This window comes from Miscanthus floridulus, chromosome 3 (genome assembly GCF_019320115.1).
Source record: "Miscanthus floridulus cultivar M001 chromosome 3, ASM1932011v1, whole genome shotgun sequence".
Lineage (NCBI taxonomy): Eukaryota > Viridiplantae > Streptophyta > Magnoliopsida > Poales > Poaceae > Miscanthus > Miscanthus floridulus.
This window is the reverse complement of record NC_089582.1, coordinates 94,501,454-94,524,656: the sequence shown is the minus strand read 5'-3', so window position 1 is coordinate 94,524,656 and position 23,203 is coordinate 94,501,454. Positions and strand designations below refer to the sequence as shown.

Below are 23,203 nucleotides of genomic sequence, written 5' to 3'. Positions count from 1 at the left end.
GAACCGTTATAGTCTCTGGTTCGGTCTTTTACCGGTCGGACCGCCGGTCCGGTCTGGTCTAAATAACTAGGGCCATGAGTCGTGACTAGTCCCACCAATCTATTGGCGTAGAATTCTACCGGTGCTTTAAGATTGTCCTGCAATTAATGAAAAGCAATATGATATATACCATAAAGCCTGCCTTCTCAGTTATGGGGATTGCTATATTATCTCTCGGTACATTCAAAATGACATTATGCTAATCCACACCGATGAGCACGCAAATCGAACAAGGCCAAAACCATAACGGAAGGGGATATTACACTTTAACCCTCGTCACATTATTATTGCCATGGAACTCCAGTTGGTACATATATTCTCTCCACCCACGTTGATATGCTCTGTTGACAATCATGAGCTATTTATGGTAAAATTGATATACTAAATATGAATCCATTGACAATCACGAACTGTTTATGAGCATGCCCCTACCTAAAGCAATCCACATATCTATCACCAATTCACCACACAAACTTCCGCAACCACACTTTAGATATGTATCAAGGAATATACCAAACATCATTTTTTCTGTTTTGGTATTCGCTTGTCTCATCAGTTGGGTGTAATTTCATATTTGTATACAAACTATAAAAGTAACATATATTTTTCACCACAGGATCAGGCGTGGAGGAACATAGATCTCTACTAGTGTCAAAGGAGGAGGGCTAAGAGGGGAGGTGACAGTGCTGGGCTCCGCATCGGGTCTCACGGTGGGTTGGATCTCCACGATGGGCTCGATAGTGGGCTTAAGAGCAGGATTTGCTAGGCTTTTAAATTATGGGATTTTCTATATTTATCTGACACACATAAAAAATGCACTACGCCGGATTCTCACACTAGGAACGGAGATATTTTTACTGTAGGGGCGGCTGGGGTTGGGGGCGCCCCTACAGTGGGCGTCCTCGGGCCCCAACAGCCCAGCCGCCCCTACAGATGGCACTGTAGGGGCGGCTGCCACCAGCTGCCCCTGCTGTTCGACTGTAGGGGCGGCTAAATCACCACCCGCCCCTACTAATGGCACATGAATAAATAGCAGTCACCCTTTCTTCCACCTCGGGACACACTCTTCTACAAAAAAAAGGTTGGAAGGCCTTAGGCTCCTCCTAAAAATTGCTCTACTAAGGGGGAGGTTTTGATCTCAAATCCTTTGGTGGAGAGGCTCTAAAAGGTAAGGAAATGCTTCTCCAACTCTTTATTTGAAGTTTAATTCGTTGGTTAGTGAGTAATTTGATTTTTGGTTTTCTCTCTCTTCCATGGAGCTTGAGCTAGTTATGAGTGAAATTGAACCCTAATTTTCACTATACTAGGGTAAATTAGGTAGGGAAGTAAGATTGCACCCTTTGTTAGTACATTTTTGTTGATTTTAGTGTAGTATTAGTGAAGTTTGGTGCATGTGTCATAAAACCCTATATCTAGATCTAGATCTAGGATTTTGTTTTTTTTCTTTTTCAATTTTTTCTTTATGTGACTAGGGTTTGCATGTAGGTGAATGTGTAAGATTTTAATTGTTGCTAATGTGTAAAATATCCTCTACCATGGCTACTAATTATCATTTAATATTTATTTTGATTCCTTTCTATAATGTGTTTTTTTAATTAGTTATGAATAAATAGGCCATTAATTAATTATCCTCTACCATAAAATTGGAATAGAGTTTGCATGAAAGGTAGTGGATGAAATATTAAATGTTGCTAATTGTTTTCTTTGAAATTATTTATTTGAACCAATTAATTTATATTTTAAAATATTTATGCATTAATAATCAATTAATTAACTATCCTCTACTACCATGGTGCGTGTCTTAGGTATATACAATTATTCTCGAGTAATATTCTTTCTTTGGTTGTTTTGTTTCTATAAGATGGACTACAGGAACTCTTGGATGTATGGTTTGTTAAGACACGACGCTCTTTTCCGTGATGAGGTGGACAAATTCATCAAAGCCGCAGAGAAGCATGCAGCGACGTTGAAAGAGAATAGTGACATGATTATTTGTCCCTACAAAGATTGCAAGAACTTTATTGCATTTCAAGATGTGAGTACCATCAAAGAACATCTGATTAGGAGAGGATTTGTTCCAGACTACACAGTGTGGATTCATTATGGTGAAACAGTGGTTGTTGATGATAGCGACGATGATCTAGCTGATGCAGCTGAAACCCAAGCATACTTGTCCCGATTCACAAACGATCTTAAGCAACAAGACTATGGCAATCAACAAGGTGGTGGCTTTGGCAATGAATAAGGTGGTGATGATGCTGGTGGTGCTAGCAATGATGGCGAAGCACGTGAGGGGGATGTAGATGACGGTGACAACTTGGACAAAATGCTTGGGGCCTTTGGACCAGAAATATTAGAAAAGAGCAAGAGAGGTCTAGAAAATCTTGAGAGGGTGACAAAAGCATCGAAGAAGACTGTGTATGATGCTGAGAAGGGCTGTCCTACATACTTCACACTGCTACATTTTGTGCTTGAGCTACTCATCCTGAAGGCTAAGTACAGCTGGTCGGACTGCAGTTTCGATGATTTGTTGTGCCTCATGTCACGGTTGCTCCCACGGCCGAACACAGTTCCCGCCAACACATACCAAGCGAAGAAGGTTATAAGTCCACTCATATTGGGGGTTGAAAAAATCCATGCATGCCCCAACCACTGTATCCTTTTTCAGCGTGGCACATCGTTTGAGACTTTAGATACATGTCCTAGGTGTGGGGCTAGTCGGTACAAGAACAATGACCTTCAAAGTGGGGTGGAAGCCTCCACAGGAAAGAGGAAGAAGGGTGGGAAGAAGGTGGTGCAAGAATCTCAGCCCCCAAAGGAAACTCCATTAGGCAATGATGCAAATAAGAGAAGAATTCCTGCCCTGGTTATGTGGTACTTGCCAGTGACCGATCGCTTGAGGCGTATGTTCCTAAACCCTATGGAAGACACTGATGACATGGTGGGATGATGATACGATCGCACACTCGACCGATTGTAGCTAGTGGCAAGCGTTCGATGCCAAGTATAAAGCAGAATTCAATGATGACCCACGGAATGTACGGTTTGGCTTGAGCACCGATGGAATGAATCCCTTCAATGAGAGGATGACCGACCACAACACATGGCCAGTCATCTTGACCATGTACAACCTCCCAACGTATTTGTGTTAGAAGAGGAAGTACCTTCTCCTCACCATTCTTATCTCCGGCCCCAAACAACCAGGCATTGATATAGACGTGTTCTTGAAGCCTATGATGCAAGAAATGGAGAGGCTATGGAGGTATGGGGAGCCGATGTACGATGCGTTCCGGCGGGAGGACTTCATATGCAAAGCAATAATATTTGTTACTACCAATGATTACCCCACGCTATTTGCCCTATCTAGATAGTTTAAAGGCAAGATGGATGCTTAGTCTATTTGGATGGTACTAAATGGGTGTTCCTAGATGGATCCAGGAAGATAGTTTACATAAGGAACCGGCGCTTCTTAAAGACAGGTCACAAGTACCACAGCAAATTGTACCTAAGATACTATGGCAACATCCTGGAGGATGAACCCCCTCTAGAGAGACGTCGTAATGGAGAACATGTGTTCAAAATGGTCTAAAACATACACGTCGTCTATGGAAAGAAGAATCCGGATGGAACGATCAGAGATAGAAGCACACCTCCCATCGAAGGCGTACCATTCAAGAAGCAATCGATCTTCTTTTAGTACCTACCTTATTGGCTAGACTTGGAGGTTCCCCATGCCATTGATGCGATGCATGTGCAGAAGAATATCTTTGAGAGTCTCATGTCTACCTTGATGGACACGGGCAAGTCAAAGGATGGTCTCAGATCATAGAAAGACATGGTGCAGCTGAACGTGATGCGGGAGCTTTGGCCAGTACAGTAGGATAATGGCAAGTATAGTCTTCCCGCGGCTAGCTTCTTGCATGAAATGTGGTCCTACGAGCGGTTCATGTCGGTTCTAAGCCGATACATGCATAACCGAACACACCCAGAGGGCTCCATGATAGAGGGTTACAATTCCAAAGTCGTCGAGTGCTGCCAAGAGTGGCTAAAAGTACAGAGAGGGATTGGTAATCCCGATTCTCGTCATAGACTTTTGTAAGAAGATCAAGGCTGTGGAAAAGAACCTGCCCAAAGATGTATTGCCATGGGAACAAAAAGGTGTCAAGGGAAAAGTTATCACGGTGGGCTAGCTAGTTTATGTAAGTGTGTCAGTATTTGTAAGACTATATTCATGTATGTGTGTGTGAGACTACATTCATGTATGTGAGACTACATTTATGTATGTGTGTTTGAAACTACATTTATGTGTGTGTTTGTTTGAGACTACATTCACGTATGTTTGTGTGAACAATATGTACTAAGAATTTATCAAATTATGAAATTACCAAAATAAAATTTGTAGATCTCCATGAGTTATTCAACTTTGGTATTCATTACTTTTTTAGTTGAAATGATTTGGGGGTCCAAATTATGGTTTCAACTTGTCTTTTTTCAAATTTCAAAATTTGAAAGGTTCAAATTTAGTCAAATGACAAGATAACCAAAATAAAAGTTGTAGATCTTGATGAGTTGAACAATTTTTGTATTCATCACTTTTACATCTGAAATCATTTAGGGTTTTAAAATTTGTTTGAGCACAGCTTTCTGCATTAGTAGTATTTTAAGAAAGCCAGTAATCCTATACCGTTTGGCACTGTCATGTAAACTTCTTCAGTCACATAGTTCAGTTTCCATGGTCTATACAGAAAGTTGATTATGACCAACCTTTTTAATTAGATGATAAATGTATATAAGGACATTTGTACATCAGAAATGAAGGACCCAACAGATAAGAAATGGACCTTTGTACATCAGGAATGCATTTAGTTGGTGCTATTTATTTAGTTTGATTGCAACATTCCATCTCCTCTCCTCTGTTATGATGCCATAGAAGCTCCAAGTGTATGATCAAAGTACCTGAATATAGGACTGTTGTGTGTCTAAAAAAGCAGTTTAAATTAGTTATGATGTATCTTCTATTATGGATAAGTGGAATTTAAAGGGTTGTGGGTGTCATGTTCTACATTTTCATCTCTGGCAGAAATGATGAACTGTACCATCTTGTAGTAGGCATATATTTGTCTATGTCCATCCTTGTAGTCCATCTTGTTTGAGTCATACAGCATATGCAGTGGTTGGCCTAACTATGAATTTTTTTGCTTATCTTTTCTTCTGTCCATCTTGTTTGAGTCATACAACATATGCAGTGGGCTAGTCCTGCTTTCTCTTTGTTTGACTACTACTACTACAAGTACTACTACTACAAGTACTACTACTACTACAAGTACTACTACTACTACTACTACTACTACTACTACTACTACAAGTACTACTACTACTACTACTACTACTACTACTACTACTACAAGTACTACTACTACTACTAGTACTACTACTACTAGTACTACTACTAGTACTAGTACTACTACTTGTACTACTAGTACTACTACTTCTACTACTTATACTACTTTTTTCTTGCATCTCTTAGAACAAGGCATGAAATGTCGTGAACATCAAAGAGTGCATCCCGATGCCCCGTGAATGATGAGCAGCCATCCCATGGAGAGCAAGAACTAGATGACCAGCTTACTCAGGAGCAGTTCGATAACGAGTTAGAAAAGGGTCTAGAAGTGATGCTTACTCAGGAGGACCTTGTCAATGATGAGGATCCAGTGGGGGGAGCCTAGGGAAGAGAAGGCAGAGAGGATGCCCAAGGCGAAGAAGGGGATGATGGTGAGGATGACGATGAGGATGATGACACCTCATCAGGGGGATATGTAAGTCCCGAGGATTCTTTCCCACAAGAACCTAGACGGAGGCCAATGAAGGACAAGTTGGACAAGGATTTTGATCCAAACGATGAGGTATGGATAAAGCCTTACAAGCTTGTAAATTTGGCTAATGCTATGGCTATATGTTATCTTTGCTAACACTTTTGACCTGCCATATACACAGGTCGTTCCTACTCAACCTCTAAAAAGACGATGTTGGCCTTCGGCTTGTCTTACCAGACAATATGTAGCGGGGCAAAGGAGATCAGAGGAAGGAGCCATAGATACTCATAATGAGGCCTCCGCTCCACAACCTCAGGACACAACCACGACTAAGACTGCCTAGCCAAAGAGGAAATGAGAGGGGATTAGAAAGCCAAACCAATATCACAACAAGGCATGCTATGTGATAATAGAGGTTGGGCCAGACAGGCAGATCCTTGAGCCATATACATACAGGGCGAAATTCTGTAATCACATCGGGTTTGTAGTTAGAGATAAGTTGAACCTATGAGCTAAAAGGTAGACCTATGGGAGAAGCTGAAGCGGAACTTTAGGTTTCCAGAGGGAACGCACGAGTTGGTACAAGAAAATGCTTTTAAGATAATGGGGCAGAGCTTCCGACGTTGGTGGTCGGATCTGAACAAGAACTTTATCCAATAGAAGTTAACTCCTTTCCATGAGTATGGCAACATAACTCCTAGTCAATGGGAGGAGCTCGTGGCTGAGAAGACTTTAGAGGCATCATTGGCCCTTAGTTCCCGTAACAGCGAGCAGGCAAAGAAGAACCAACACTACCCTCGTCTAGGCCCTAGTGGCTACGCTGGCAAGCAAGAGGTCTTTAGGAAGATGGACATAGAGGCCAAAGCTACTAGGAATATGGAAGTGCCAAAGTTGAAGCCATGCCTCAAATAGTGGATATACACGAGGAGTGTGGATTCATCCGGTAGTAGCCTCAAGTTTGCTAAGCTAGAGACCGAAGAGGTAGTATCAAAGATACTGAAACTTGCTGAAGATAAGGAGAAGGGCACATTCAACCCTTCTAGAGAGGGACGAGCTTACCGTTGCCTTGGAAAACCCCAAGCACATAGGAGGCACTAGGGGGCTAGGGAAGAGGATGTCCTGGAAGCACGGATTCATAGAGGAGAGGCACATGTACAAGAAATATGGCAGAGACCAAGAGTCTAATATTGAGTGCCAAGTGAAGGCTCTAGTTGAAAAGATGTTGGTGGTGAAAGGACTGTCTACGGTGGAGCCATAGACACCAATGAGGCCATCCGGAGAACTGGCGGTAGTTGGCAGCCCTCTGGATGTTCCAAGCAGTCAAGGTTCCAATGCAACTGGAACCCCCGTCGATCGCATACGGGCGCCAACCGGTTGTAAATTGGTGGTTCCGATGGGTAGGCAAAACATGATCATTGAGGTGGCAACAGGCATGGCACATCCTCTGGGCGGCACATGGCACAATAGGGACATCCCGTAGGACTACACTCGGGTCGAGGTGCATACTGTGAAGCCTAAGTTCATGACTTGGAAGATAGAACACCCTACTCCCGAGGGGCTCGTGTTACTCGGAGACATCATGAACTAGTTCATCCTCAAGCATAGACAGGACATTGTATTGACCGAGTCTTCGCCAACTCTAACTGAAGTTCATCCTCTAGAGCGACCCATCGAGGATGGGGAGGTATACTCACCGGCCCATGACCATGACCACCACACGCTAGAGACTTCTCCACCTCATACCGAGCAAGGGCATGATGACATGCCACATCCTTCTCCACCTCGTACCGAGCATGGGCATGATGACATGCCACGTCCTTCTCCAGCTCATACCAAGCAAAGGTATGATGAGATGCAACATCCTTCTCAACAAGCGCAGCTGATACATGAACAACAAGTGTCTCATGAACAACAATTGCCTCATGAACAGCCGATATGTGAAGAACAAGTGGCCCCTAGAGCAGGTGATGTACAAGTTGACAAGGACGTGCCCGAATGGGAAGCTCGGAACAAAATCCCAATCAAGATAAGGCCATCATATGTGGGCATTAATGACGTCTCGTTGGTGCACAAGTGGATAGCCCATGACCAGTTCAAGCCTAAGAACCAAGTAAAAGAATTCAGAGCACTAGCTTCTGAGGAGGGCACCACTAGTAAACTGCACAAAGGGTTTAACAAGTATCCAGCTATTGATAACCTCAAATGGTCAAATGATTGCCCAGATAAATATGAAAAAGGCAAGAACTTCCTACCAAACTGAGTCATACAGTGCTTGCCACGTGGAATGAGAAAGTTCCACGATTGGTACTTGCGTGCTCAGATAACAGAACTAGAAATCTTATAAGCATGGATCCCTGCCGGCACATTTGGAGCCCCAGGTGAGAAAATTGCCATTGAGTTTAAGGATATCTAGGCATGCTTCCACCTCGAACGAATGGAAATAAATCTAATTCGCATGTGGTGCCTGTAAGTCCTTGCCCTCTCGATATGATATGAATGTAATCTTTTGATTTTGTTGTAACTAACCCGCGCCATGATTTGTAGAATGCAAGTGGACTTTGTGAGAAAGAGGCCAGCTCTAAAACACGGGTATATAGACCCTTCACCTATAGCATCAACAAATTTTAATTACCCTAAAGAGTGGAAACTAGATTGCAAAGAACTAGGAGTTGGAAAGACACTTAAGGAGAAAGAGGACATCAGGAACAAGAAAATATTGGAAGAGTCCCTCAAGGTTGCGGCATATATTACCCTATGTTTTAAAAATCTCCAACAACATGATACTATATGGATACCATACCACTTCAAGTAAGTTCGACTGTATACTTAACTTTGTTCAATATACTTTGTTCGATGCAAAAGAGCTTATGTGTTCCTTCTATGACTAAATTCATGCAGCGGTCACTAGATTTGCATAGACGTCTGGCTCTCACATAGCATGGCATGGGTCTTTGATTCAGTGGATTTCCCAGTCGATACATACAAAGACTTCATAGCGATTGTCATGACGTATACATATCGACAATCCTCATTTTAGCTACTATGTTTGTATACATACTTGTAAGGTTCAATGTGGGATACTAACAAGTTGCATTTGCTAAAACCATTGGAACATGGCATTTAGGCACTATGTCCAGGAACATAAGGGGAGGCATCATCCAAATAGGAAGGAAAAGTTATATGTCAAAACTCTATGTGTGGTAAGTGTCATTTACTTTGGTACTCCATATATTACGTGTCTATCAATAGCATTACTTAACATCTCCATATGCAAAACACACAGTGCCCCAAGCAGAAGCCTAGGAGTCCACATTGTGGATACTACACATGTATTATGATGAGTACCATCGGTGGCTACAACAGAAACCCCAATCTGGTAAGTTTGAACCTCTTCGCTCATAGTATGAAAAGTTCAATATGTTGTGATATAGTAAACCTAAACTTGTTCTCTTGTAGTTGGAGAAAGATAAAGACACGAGAAGGAACCCATACAAGGATGACGAGCTCTTAGAGATGGTAGGCGACCTTTGCAACTTCATAATGGACCATATTGTGTACCATAAAGGCACTTACCATCATCTTCTTTCCGACTTAGGTAGTAATCCTCTATACCAACACCTTCATGAGACTGATAGGCTAGCCCTAGGTCGTTGATGACAATGTGGACTTGTGGTATGGTTTGGATCAGACTTTGGAACGGTTTGGACTTTGTTTTGCATGTGGTCTTGTGGATTTCTTAATGGACTATGTTATAATGATGGACTTTATAATGGACTATGTTGTAATGATGGACTTTTGTGAATTATGACTTGTCATGATGTTCTAAATAATGGTCTTGTGTTTGTGGATGTATATATGTATATTTGTGGTGGTCAGATTTGAATTTGAATTATATATATATGTGGTCAGATTTGAATTTGAATTATTTATTTTTTTGTTGGAAAATCCACTGTAGGGGCAGTTCTTGATTGAACCACCCTTACAAATACACACAGTAGGGGTGGCTGGTAATACAGCCGTCCTTACAGAAGTCCACTATAGGGGCGGCTGATATTACCAGCCATCCCTACGGAGGGCACTTTAGGGGCGGCTAAAAACACCAGCCACCCCTATAGAGGGCACTGTAGGGGTAGTTATGAAACCGCCCCTACAGAGGCACCCTCTATAGGAACACCCTGGGAAGGGCGGCTGGTGTAGTCGCCCCTACGGAGGCTCTAGAGCCGCCCCTACAGTTAACTTCTGTAGTAGTGATGGTGTCATGCCAATCCACATCGATGGGCACACAAATCGAACCATGCCAAAATTATAACAGAAGGGGATATTAGACTTTAATCCTCATCATATTATTATTGGTGTGGCATCCTATTGGTAGATATACACTCTCCATCCATTGCCAAGTGGAAATTATTGAGCTGTTAGTATGATTCCATTGACAATCATGAGCTGTTTATGGTAAAATTGGTATGAATTCATTAACAACAAGGTTCTCATACATATAAGTTGTATGTGTGTGTATATGTCTAGATCTATACCATGTTTAGAAAAATATTAACAGGTAGGTGCTCATACTACAAAACAAACATTTACTACCGGCCCATCACTACCGGTTGCTCTGAAACCGGTAGTGATAACCTTTCACTGCTGGTTCTTAACATGAAAATTGGAAAATGATTGGGAGTCCCTAAAAATTGGTAGTGATGGTCCCTATCACTGTCGGCTGGTCCAAGGAGGTTGCTTTTCCCACCTCTCCCTCCATTGTTGTAGCCATTTTTCACCAAAATGCTCATGGAAGTTCTCATTGTCGTACCATTCATGGGCTAGATAGCCACACTAAAGAAAGGTTGGAACCTCGAGTTCGCCCTTGGTCTCCATGTGGGTACAGTTGTACACCTGTGTAGAGATGTTTTCAAAAGCATGAACGTCCTTGAATGATGATTTGGTTGTTCTTTCTTCTAGATTCAGAGTAGTGAGAGAAAGATGTGACTTCTACTTGAGTTGTCCATATGATTAATTGATTCTGTGAAGGTATTAACCTAATGAATAGTATTTGAGAATAGCATGTCATACCTTAACCTACACCATGCTTTTGTGCAAATGATACAAATGTTTGTTAATTCCCTTTATGCATCCACTAAGTATATGTTGGAATAAGCCCCTAGAGTAAATCATACTCACGACATGTTGTTAAACTGTTGCAGGTGCCAAGGACTTGGTGATCACTCGAGACAAGCTTGAGTGAATTCGATGGCCTAGCAGGTGAAGGGATGGATGTCTTGCAAGCTGCAATTACTCTGATGTTGAAGTTATCTTTCAAGAGAGCAAAAGTAGATCACGAGATAGCTAGTTCTAGTCATGTTCATGAATGCAGTTTCTATCTTGATCATTAGTTCATCACTATTGAAAGTGCAATCAAGCCTTAATTGTGGGTTTTGGTGATAATGACCATGCAATTAGAGAACTAATGAAATTTATCGAGATAACAAGCAGGGAATTTATATTTGAGGATGCTATACGAAATGGAGGAGCCCCCAATTACAAATATAGATGGCTTCAAACTCAAAAGAGGTTTAAGATTCTTTTATATCTTGAATTTGAGTATAGGAAAAGACGTACTATAAAGGGGGACATAACGCTTAAGTTAATATATGCTACCAAGTGCTCAAACAACCACAAGCATCCTCAAATTCATAGCCAAGATAGTCTATACTTCACTATTACCCTTGCTATCTTGCATGGTGCCGCACTATCGCACTTGAAGAGAGGCACTAACGCACTTGAGTCGCGGCACAAGGAAGTTAGCATCCACGCTGACTTCCCCGGATGGCTTGAGACGTATTAAACAGTCTCGCCCAACCCCTTGGGTGTAGGATCCGTCTCTCCCAACCCCAAGGTCACGGGATCCGTCTCGCCCGACCCCTTGGTGTGGGCTCTGTCTTGCCCGACCCCATGGTCATGGGATCCGTCTCGCCCGACCCCTTGGTGCGGGCTTTGTCTCGCTCGACCCCAAGGTCACTAGATCCGTCTCGCCTGACCTCAAGGTCATGGGATCTATCTCGCCCGACCCCAAGGTCACGGGCTCTGTCTTGCCCGACCTCTAGGCCATGGGCTTCATGTCGCCCGACCTCAAGGCCATGGGCTTCGTCTCGCTCGACTCCTTGGGTGCGGTGAAAGTTGTGGGCTGGGGGTATATATACCTTTCCCTTTCCTCCCCAATGGCTATCTTCAATTTAAGTGACCGTTGGGGGCTGGGGGTATATATATATACCTTTCCCCTTCCTTCCTAGTGGGTTACCTGCCCATTCTTCCTCACTTGAGCACGTCCAAAGTAGAGCAGGAGCTCTGTCTCTCTCCCTCCATTGTTGACCTCAAGCCCTCAAGCAAATCCATTGATTTCCCCATCAATCCTTGTGGAAAAGGGTCCCTAACTCGATTATAGAGCAGCTCCATTGATTTCACAACTCTAAAGAGCACTTGGTTCACATTTTGGCCAGTAGTTGTGTTTGTTACTCTTGGAGCTTGGCTCCTAGCCGACTAGAGCATCACCCGTGGAGCTTGCCAACTTGTGTGGCAGCCCTAGGAGGTTTGTAACCATCTCTTGAAGCTAGTAAACTCACCTCTCATCTCAAGAGTTAAGTATCTTGACTTAAGAACGAGGAAGGGCTGGAAAGCTCTAAGCCTTAGTGGCTATCTCAACAACATGGAGGTAGGCAAGCCTTGGTGGCGAGCCGAAACACGGGAAAAATCATTGTGTCACTTGTACTTGATTTATATTACTTGCATGACATATTATGGTTGAGGTGATTTCTAGGTTATTTTTTGTCGATCTACTTATGTGTGATGCTTCTACCACTTCTAGCTCTTGATCTATGATTGTCATACCTATAGTAAGCTAGGAATTTTCTCTGATCTAAGTTTTTGTTCATGAATTTTGAATTGTGACTCAAAGTGGCCTGCAGGTGTGGTAGTGCTGCTGTTCTAGTCCGGCAGTGCCGCCCTCTAGAATAGTAGTGCTGTAGGGTGAATTTGATAAAAGTTTGAGTGTTTGTTTTGACATGCCTATTCACCCCCCTCTAGGCCAACCAGAGATCCTACAAGTGGTTTCAAAGCTAGGTTACCTCATGTGCGCTTCACTGCATGAGGCATGGAGCCTGGGGAAGGATCTAGTGTTGTGAAGCCCATCAACATTGATCTAGAGGACGTTGAGCTTAGCGCCTCTACAGCGAGCAACTCCACACTCCCGTAGCTAGAGACAACTGATGCCGAAAAACTCAAAATGAAGAAGAAAGAAGAAGAAGAAGGGTAGCTAGAAAAGAAAAGCATAAGAGAAGAAGAAGAAGAAGAAGGAGCAGCAATGGTTAGAATAGAAGAAAACAAGAAAAGAAGAAAGAAGACTCAAGAGAGAAGCTAGAAGAAAAAGAAGAGAAGCAAGAAAGAAGAAGGAACAAGAAGCAAAAGCCTCCAATGCATCTTCAAGTGAGCTATCTAGCGGCTCCAAAGATGGTGATGATGATGTGTCCTACCAAGTGCATAGCAAGAAGGACAAGAAAGGAAAGGGCAAGAAGAATGACAACAACAAATATGCCTCCATATCCTTTAACTATTCTTCTATGTCTATGACTAACCATGATCGCAAGCCTTTTATCAATCTGCCCATGGGCATGTTACCTCATTTCGATGTGACTAACTTTGTTAAGTGGAAGCACTTGATAGGAGCCTATCTTATAGGTCTTCATCCCAACATTTGGGAGGTTGTTTGCAATGAATTTGAGCCACTGGTTGATCCCAATAATCCAACCATGGAAGAAATGAGAATCATCCACCTCAACGGTCAAGCTACTAGTGTGCTACTTAGTGCCTTGGATGGTGATGAGTACAATAGAGTGATTGGTGTGGATGTTGCCAAGCAAATTTGGGATACTTTGCATCTTGCACATAAAGGGGTTGACAAAGTGAGAAAGGCAAGAATTGATTTGTTGATGTCCAAGCTCAACTGATTTGTTATCTTAGATGGAGAAGGGTCACAAGAGATGTTTGATAGGTTGATTACAATGGTGGGCAAGATTAGAGGCTATGGTTGTGATGAGCTAGATGATTATAAAGTTGTCAAGATTATGTTGAAAGCTTATTCACCTAGAAATGAGACCGTAGTCACTCTAATTAGAGACAAGAAGTTTGAGTACTTCACACCAAATGATGTACTTGGGAGGATCTTGACCTTTGACATGCAAAGAGAAGAAGCAAATGAGAGGAAGAAACTTGGAGAATTGCAAGCAAAGTTAGAGGGCATCAAGATCAAAGATGTAGCTCTCAGGGCCAACAAATCAAACAAGCAAGTCTAAGATCAACCAACAAGCTTCAACTAGCAAGCCCAAAGCAAGCAAGCAAGTTCAAGAAAGAGTAGAGACCACACCATCTTCAAGTGAAAGTCAAAATGATAATGATCAATATGAAAAAGTTGATGATGTTGCTCTCTTTATGAAGAGGTATCACAAGGGGCTGAAGAAGCAAGGCTACAAGGTAGTGAAGAGAAGCTTCCCAAACAAGAAAAAGAGGACATGCTACAATTGTGGAAGCACCGATCATGTCATTGCCAAGTGTCCATATGAGATCAAAGACAACAAATACAAGAAGGACAAGAAGGACAAGAAAGAGGAGAAGGCCAACCGTAGAAAGAGCAAGAAGTACACGGGAGAGGCTCACATTGGGCATGAATGGGACTTAACTAAAGAAAGCACAAGTGAAGCAGATGATAAGGTTGCAACTATTGCTATTCACAAGTCATCCCCTACACCAAGGCTCTTCAACGACATGTACGATGATGACTACTACTCCCCTCATATTTGTCTCATGGCAAAGGGTGAGAAGGTAAAATCCAAATCGAAGGTCAAATCTCCTCCACCTCCTAGTGATATCTCTAGTAGTGATATTAGTGATAGCTCTAGTGACGATGAATCTAGTGATGAAGAAATAAACATAATAACTAAAATTTTGGATAGAAAGACCAAATTATTTATCACTAAGCTAATAGAGGATCTAGGGAGTGTCCAAGCCGAGCTAGAATCTAGAGAAGAGACTCTTATCCAACAAAAGGATCTCTACATTGCTAGCGAAGAAGCTCTTGCATTAGAGAGAAGTGAGATGGAATCCTTGCGCAAGGCTTTGGCCAAAGTGCAAGAGGACCATGCTATCACAAAGAAAGCAAATAAAGCTCTCAAGAAAAAGTATTGTGACTTAGATGAAAGGCACAACGAACTTGAGATGCAATATAGCATTCTTTGGGATAGCAACTCACATCTCACTAAGGCAAAGGAAACCTCTACTCTCTCCACTAGTCAAGGTTGTGGAAACTGTTTTAATCTTGATTTGAATGCCTATTCTACTAACCTTGCAAACATGGAAGCTATGGGAAAGAAGATTGCTAGGCTCAATGAAGTCATTAGAAAAGGGTGGATAAGTGTGACCCAATCCAATGACAAGAAGGTTGATGAATCAAAAGGGCCACAATTCAAGCAAGGAAGGCATCCCTCAATGATGCATGGGCTTGGACACACAAAAGGAGCCAAGATAAATGGAATAAGGATAGTGAATGGCTATGAGTGTGTGTAGTTTAAGAGGAAGAGAAAATTTGGTACATATCAGCCTACACAGACTGCGACAGTGCAGCGTCCCCGAGCAGCAGTGCCGCACAGCGGCAGTGCCGTGCCCCAAAAAAATGGGAAGGCTACCAATTCTGTTCCTGATCAATTAAGCCCAAGAAGACGGTGTACCAGGAGAAATAGGTTTTCTTGAAGCCTAAGAAACTAGTGTGGGCCATCAAGAATAAGTATGCCTATCAACCAAAGACTTATGCACCTCGACAAAGCTTGACATCATGCTTTGTTTTGAGGAACAATAGTAGTGGGAAATTGGTTGCAAAATATATTAGAAAGGAAACCAACATATATAGGAATACTTCTATTTGGGTTCCTAAGATTCTTGTAACTAACATCTAAGGCCCCAAGTCAAATTGGGGACCTAAATCTAGCAACTACACTTGTTTTGTAGGCATACTCCTCCGGTGGATCAAGTTGGGTGCTTGATAGTGGACGTACAAATCATATGACCGGAGAAAGGAGTATGTTCTCATCATATTCCCCGATGACGCACTCAAATGAAAATATTGTCTTTGAAGACAATTCAAAGGGGGATGTGATTGGTCTCGGTAAAGTTGCTATAACCCTTGAGCATTCAATTACAAATGTATTACATGTTGATTCGTTGAGTTATAATTTGTTGTCCATTTCTCAATTGTATGAGATGGGCTACAATTGTCTCTTTTCGGATAAGGGTGTTGAAGTCTTTAGAAGGGAGGATTCCTCTATTATATTTATAGGTCAATTAAAGAACAAGCTTTATTTAGTTGATTTCAACAAAAGTAAAGCTAAGTTTGAGACTTGCTTAGTGGAAAAATCTAGCATGGGTTGGCTTTGGCATCGCCAACTAGCCTATGTTGGGATGACGAACTTGACCAAACTTCTAAAAGATGAACACATTCTTGGACTAACAAATATTCACTTTGAGAAAGATAGGATTTGTAACGCTTGTCAAGCCAGAAAGCAAGTTGGAGCACCTCACCCACCAAAGAGCATCATGACCACCAAGTAACCATTGGAGCTAATACATATGGATCTCTTTGGGCTGATCGCCTACCTAAGTATCTGTAACACCTTTGGTGTTACGATCCTGTTTAGCACCGCGATTTAGGCCAAAGTAAAAAATTTTCAAAATGAGTTCTCGGATTTTTTATTTAAAACGTACTTGATGCGATGAGTGAATCCGGTGACTCAGTTTTGTAGACTCGAATCAACACCAAAGTTAAATTACTCAGTGCGTAAAGATATTTAGGAATGTCAAACCACAATTCTAGCGAATGGATAACGAATGGTTTGTTCTATTAGATTAAGCATGAAAAGCAACTTTTATAAATAAAATTAAATCCATTAATAAATAGAACGATATATATATAGCTTTCGAATCTAATTTAAATTCTAATTTGTTGAAAATCTCATTGTGTCTAAATGTTGCTAATTGTCAAAATTAGTAAACCGATAGAAATATCTGTAGGTATTTATGTATGTATATATACACACACACACACACACTCACATGTTTATTTCTATAAACACGCTCAGTTGAGAAGTTTGGCCTAGTGGCATGTTTATATTTTTACATATAGACTCATTTTAGTCCCTATGATAATTTGGTAACGTACCCATGACGCAGCTGTCCGTCTGGCCGCTTCATAAATTCACGTGAGTGGTGTGATAGCACGTAGTAGACGGAAGGTAGCGCATCAGCTCTGCATACTTCATTTACTTTTCTGGCGTGGCGTGCAGCGTACTCACCTAGCATTGCTATTGATCACTGTCTCGTTCTCGTCATGGCTCTGCATTTCTCTACATTGCAAAGCCTCCCATCTGACCGCATCTGAACTGGTCCACTATGCTGGGCGTCTAAAATTGGTGCACGTGGTTCTACCCCTGCCACGCCGGGTCCTTTCACTCCCTTGTGCACGCGCAGGTGCGCCACTGTCGGCCATGCTGCCCATCCTATCCTGCCTCCGTGTTGGTGCTCTGGCGTGTGTACAACATGTACCTCCCTCATGCTGCTTCCTGCTCCTTCCATTTCTACTACCGTGGAGGAGACACCCCAGCTCTGGTCTGCTCGTTTGGTCTGCTGCTACTTGCTCTGCCCTTTCGAGCACCTCCTCCTGTTCCCTCGCGCGCTGTCATTCCCTCCTCTTCCTCCCTCAAGAGCGTGCATCTCCACCCCGTTCTGTCGCTGCTGCGTTGCTCCTCCCGGTCCACTCAAGGCCGCTGCTGTCCATCGCGTGCCCGTGGTCCCGCAGCGCCGTCCCTCCCTTCCCCGCTGCTCGGCCACTATGTGTGAGCGCGCGAGCCCTGCCAAGCTGGACCTATAGCTTCTCCATGTAGTCCCTTCCAGGTGCCTCCTCCACATGCCGCTGCTCCATGGTGCATGCACGTGTCTCCACCTCGCTGCCCGTGCTACCATGCACCAGTGCCCTCCTCTATAGCTTGCATGCCTTGGCTGTGCTGGCACTCCATAGTCACCGCACCTCCCGCTCGCCCTAGAGCATGATCGCTATGACCCCACAACCGTTGTATCTCCCCTTTCCCCTCTTGAGAGCGTGCCCCCTTGGTATCCGTGCTGGACTGGCCGGATCCACAACGCTCCTCCTCCTTGCCTCTGTGGCTTTCACCGTAGCACCGCCCCTCAGTTTCCCTCCCACGTCATGTGCCCATGCCACAGCACTATCCCCCCTAGGCACCATCGCCATCCCACCATCATCTATGTTGGCCCGCCTGCTGCCCAGGGCCGGTGATGCGCGCCATCGCCGCAACAGCCCGCACCTACGACCATGACGACCGTAGCACCACGCTGCCTCCATGACTCGCTCCACCTCCATGCGTGAACCACCCTAGCCTCGCCTTCGGTGCGCCCTCACCATAGAGCCGTTGGTCCCAAGCATCGACGCACGTGGCTAGGGCACTATGCTTCTGCTCTGTCCGAGCGGCATCCTCTAGCAGGTGCGTGTAGCACCTAGTTTTAAAGACAAAACCAGATACACACTATATGTGAGCCCAGGAAGTCAAATCTCACATATAGCCATAAATCAGGGTAATATCAAGAGATAATACTTATTACATAACGTATTAGTAAAAGGAAAATAACCTCAGAGTAAAGACAGCAGAAAGTTGACTCCGATCTTCTGGCGAGGACTCCAAATTCACAGGGACGACTGACTGGTTGACCACAAGCCTAACTCCTCCAAACCAGCAATCTGGTACCCATCTGGGATTTTTATCCAATATATAGAAAAGTAAAACAGGCGTAAGTACATATCGTACTTAATAATTATATCATGGGGTTCATGAGGCTCAAAAGGTTGACACTGGTTTAACTGCGATTAGCTTTAATAGATCATCTTTTTAAGCAATTGGGTAGCAAAGAAATTATCATTCCCATAAACACATGATCAGGTAAACATGATAATGTATAGCATAAATAGTTGATCATTAGTACCATTATCCATTAGTGATCATCTCTATTCCATAAGGGTCTAAGGTCGCTCGTGACCGTGAGCACGGCTATTATAACAGTTTTATACTATGCAGAGTTTGTACACTTTCACTATGAGTCGTGCTTTACCCTTTCACTCGAGGTGATTAGCCTCTTGGCCCACTACCAAGGAAGGTCGGCAGGGTTCACTATGAAGCCTTTCAAAGGTTCATCTAACAAGTTAGGGCCGCTAGGCGTACGTGGCCCATCTCTAGGAGTGGCACGTGTGGGCATCGCAGCACAGTACACACAACCTAGCAGAAAAGGAAACATACCCTCGTGCACCTTAAAGGTAACCACTAACAAGCTAGAAAAGGTCCTCATACTGAGCTAAAGCCAGAGCCATATAGCCCTCACAGCTGTACTGTAAGTCCCGGATGATCGCTTACAGATAAGTCCTTAGGGAGAGGAATCTGAAGCATTTAGAAAGAAGCTAAACACTCTAGCCCCCTGTGTCCATGTTACTAAAAAGTCATGTTTTAATGTTTATTGCATATATCATTAATCAAGTTACAAGATCATGGTTTTGATTAAGTACTAGCACAAGCTACCCAATGCAATGTCCCAAAGGTATCAAGGTACAAGATATCAAGTATCTAGGATATCCTTATTAGCAAACAAGGTAGACACATGCAATATGAATTAAGTGGTTAAATGTGAATATGTAACAAGGATAGTCCCATGCTATACTTGCCTTACACACTGATCCTTCAGTAAGCTTTAATTTTTATGTCCTTCTTCTTCTGGATCACCATGTGTATCTCAACGACTGGACGTAATTCGTAGAACACCACATAAACATCCATACACATACATGCATAGCATACAATTGCATCTATATCAGAACAGTACACCAATCATAGAAAAATAAGTGAAAGAGATTAAAATATGATTCTACGCATCGCTACGAACACATAGTCGCGAGAGGCACGCTAATCGAAGCTACGGTTGAAAAGTTACAACTACTGAGAGATTTGCTTAATACATGGAAAAGAAACTATAGGCTTCATTTATGTTAACTGTATGAATTCATATACAAAAGATATTTTATAAACAATATGGATTGATTTAAGTCAATTTTAGATTTAAATTATAAAACAAAAGTAAAACAAATTATATTTTATGTATAAAACTCAGTTGCATAATCATTAATCAAGACATGATTTAAACCATGTTATTTCAGAAATACCAATATAGTAAACACTATTACTAACGCATAAATCTCGTCACTACGAATCTAATGCAACTTGAACGGACTATTTCGGAGTTGAAACGAATAAGTTATGATTTAAACAAGTTTTACTTTAATTAAATAATAGATTAAATCTATCCATGAATTCCAAGTGTTGAAAACATGCCTAACATTTGTATAAACATGTAGAAAACATAAATACGATCCTAATGCAATTTGAATGGGTCAAATCGGACTTAAAACGCAAAAGTTACGCATGAAATAAGGTTCAGTGGCATTTCTATAAATATTTGAACTCATTTTTGAATTAAAACAATTAAAATTCTGAATTTAAATGTATTTTGGACTGCGCACACTAATTCTAGAAAATATAGGGTCTTAAATGAATAAAAATCAGGCCTAAAAGAAATCATTTTGAACTGAATCGGACTGCAGGTTAATTCACCGAAAACAGGGGGGCTATTGTGCAAAACCATGTGGCTTGACTGCGGGTTTGACCGCTCACTGACTGGATAGACACGTGGCGGCCGGGGATTGGTGCGGTGCACCACATGGGTGTGGGCGCTACTGACTTGGCGGGGTGGACCGAGTCCACGGGTCCCGGTGGACCGGTTACACAGCGAACCGGTATACTCTAATCGTGACCGTTCGTGTTAGATCTAACGGCGTAGGGTGCTTGGGAGGATCTCCACCGGCTGCGCAGTCCCACCGGTGAGCCCTCCATGGCTAGTGGCGGCTATTGTTCATCGATACGGCATTCCAGTGCGTGAATCGATGAATATAGAGCATGGGTAGGTGGAGGAGCTCACCGTGATGTGTCTGGAGGTGGTTGCGGCGTCCGGGGAGGCTCGGAAGGGGCGGTCATCGACGGCAGCGATGACTAGAGAGAGAGGGAGGGTGCGGGTGAGGGAAATCCTAGCGATTCAAGACCAATTCGAGAAATTAGGGGTACCTACGGCTACGTTGGGTCGTGGCGGAGCTCCAAGGCGCGTCGGCGATGTTGATTCGGTACCAGAGCAATGAGGCTACGGTGGTGGTGGCGAACTTCGAGCGGCAAATGGAGAAGGGGCAGAGGGGAGGGCTTGGCTCAGGTCTTATAGGTGGGGGAGAGGCGTAGGAAAAAGGAAGGGAGCGGGCGGGATGGTCTCCTGCCATGCGTGGGCGACGACGGCCGCTTGCCTTGCATGGCCGTGCCATTGCCAGGAGCAAGAAAGGAAAACATGTGCGCGGGGAAGGAAAGGGAGGTGGCGGCTGACAGGTGGGACCAGCAGCACAATGAGAGGGAGGGAGAGACAGCACATGCGGGCGGATTGATTACCTTCCTTGCTTGCACGGAGGGCTGATGAGTTGCTGTCTTGGCGTGCGCCATTGGCGGGACGACGGAAGGAAAGAGCAGGGGAAAGAAGGAAGGGGAAGAAGAAGGGAGCAGGCTGGCTGATGCGCGTGCAGTCGAAGGCATTTGCGGGCATGAGCGCTGAAGGCCGAGCGCGTGCGGTGTGGGGCAGTGGGCCACTGAGTAGAGCAGGGCGCTAGCTAGGCCGCGGTGCTGCGGTGCGCGCAGAAGAGGGAAAGGGAGGGTAGACGCGCGCTGGGCGACGACGCATGCAGGCCACGAGCAGTGGGCCGGGGCCGAGAAGAGCAGGCCGGGCATGTGAGGGAGGCAAGAGGGAGTGCGGCTAGGCCGATCAGCAGGCCAAGTGGAGGAGGGAAAGGGAGAAAAGGGCTAGGCCGATTCCTGGGTTGGGCTGAAAATGAAGAAAGGTAATTTTGTTTCTAAATCCTTTTCTATCTCTAATTTCTTTTTCTTTTCTTAATTCAAAACAATTTCAAATATGAACCAAATCAAGTATAAATATGATTTAAAATACAATTTTTGATTCAAACATAAATGAACCAATTTTGGGTAAGTTTTCCGAGAATAACTTTTTCAGTTCTTACATTTTCCAATTCCTTTTCTTTCTTTTCTTTTATTTCAAAGCCATTTTCAATTTCATTTCAAAAGCATTTTAACCATTTTGACTTTTCAATTAAAACCACTCAACCAATAAAATCCAATGCAATGTCATGTATGCTCAAACAAGTTGTACCTTATGATGTATTTTAATTTAATGAAAAATTTTATTTCCTATATTTCATGTGCACAAAAATTCCAACTTAAATCATTTTAACTCTATTTCAAAAGAGGCAAATTTTAGGGTGTTACAATTCTACCCCCCTTAAGATGAATCTCGTCCTCAAGATTCGGAAGACATCGACTAAGAGATGGGAATACTCTGTCCATGGATTCTTTTTTACTTCCTCATGCAGTTCCATCGTCATGATAAAGATCCACTTTACTTTGCATACCTGTTGCTCTTACTCCAAGTAATTTGCCTAACTAATTCCAAAACTTTGACAGGTACCTCGAACCACTCTCAGATAACCCTAATCACTAGGCCATAATTCTATTTTCTCATATGTTCACCTTTCAACAAGGCTTCCTTATGTTCTTGGTCTGAAACAGAATCTACCACCAATCTTCCAAACATTAATGATCTTGGTGAAGTTGCTCGAACTGGGAATACAACTCTTAATCCTTAGTGTCACTCGAACCTTCTTTGCATAATTCTCCGTTGCTAAGGGCATCGGTCATGACTTTGCTTCTAGAAGTGATAGCAGTTTTCCGAGTCACAATTAATCTCATTCCAACGAGGTTATCACAAGCTCAAGACCAACTTAGTGAAGATGTCCTATATACTCTTGTGATCCTCCTAGATGTCACTTTTACTTTCAAGAAGATGGTACTTCCATTCTCCACAATGGATAGCTCCAGATAACATGTTAGTTCAACTTACGCATATAAGGACACATCCCACCCTTAAGATAAGGTAAAGTAGGGGATACCAAAGTATAGCTTGCATTGTCTTGTGATTGAAGTCTACTATTGTCTAGAAATTCCTCACAACTTTTGATCGTCCAAAATCAGAGATATGAACCGATAAAGACAGGCAGCTCTGAAGATAAGATAGGAAAAATAGAAGAAAACCATAACCCAACTATT

At 43.1% G+C, this 23,203-nt stretch overlaps 1 long non-coding RNA gene across 1 annotated transcript; it reads left to right on the top strand.

Annotated features, from left to right (window-relative positions):
• The first annotated feature begins 9,006 nt into the window (after window positions 1-9,006).
• On the top strand, window positions 9,007-9,413 carry LOC136546168 (uncharacterized). Its single transcript, XR_010781272.1, has 3 exons — window positions 9,007-9,052; window positions 9,136-9,228; window positions 9,309-9,413. It is a non-coding gene; the product is annotated as an uncharacterized lncRNA (long non-coding RNA).
• Window positions 9,414-23,203: the final 13,790 nt, after the last annotated feature.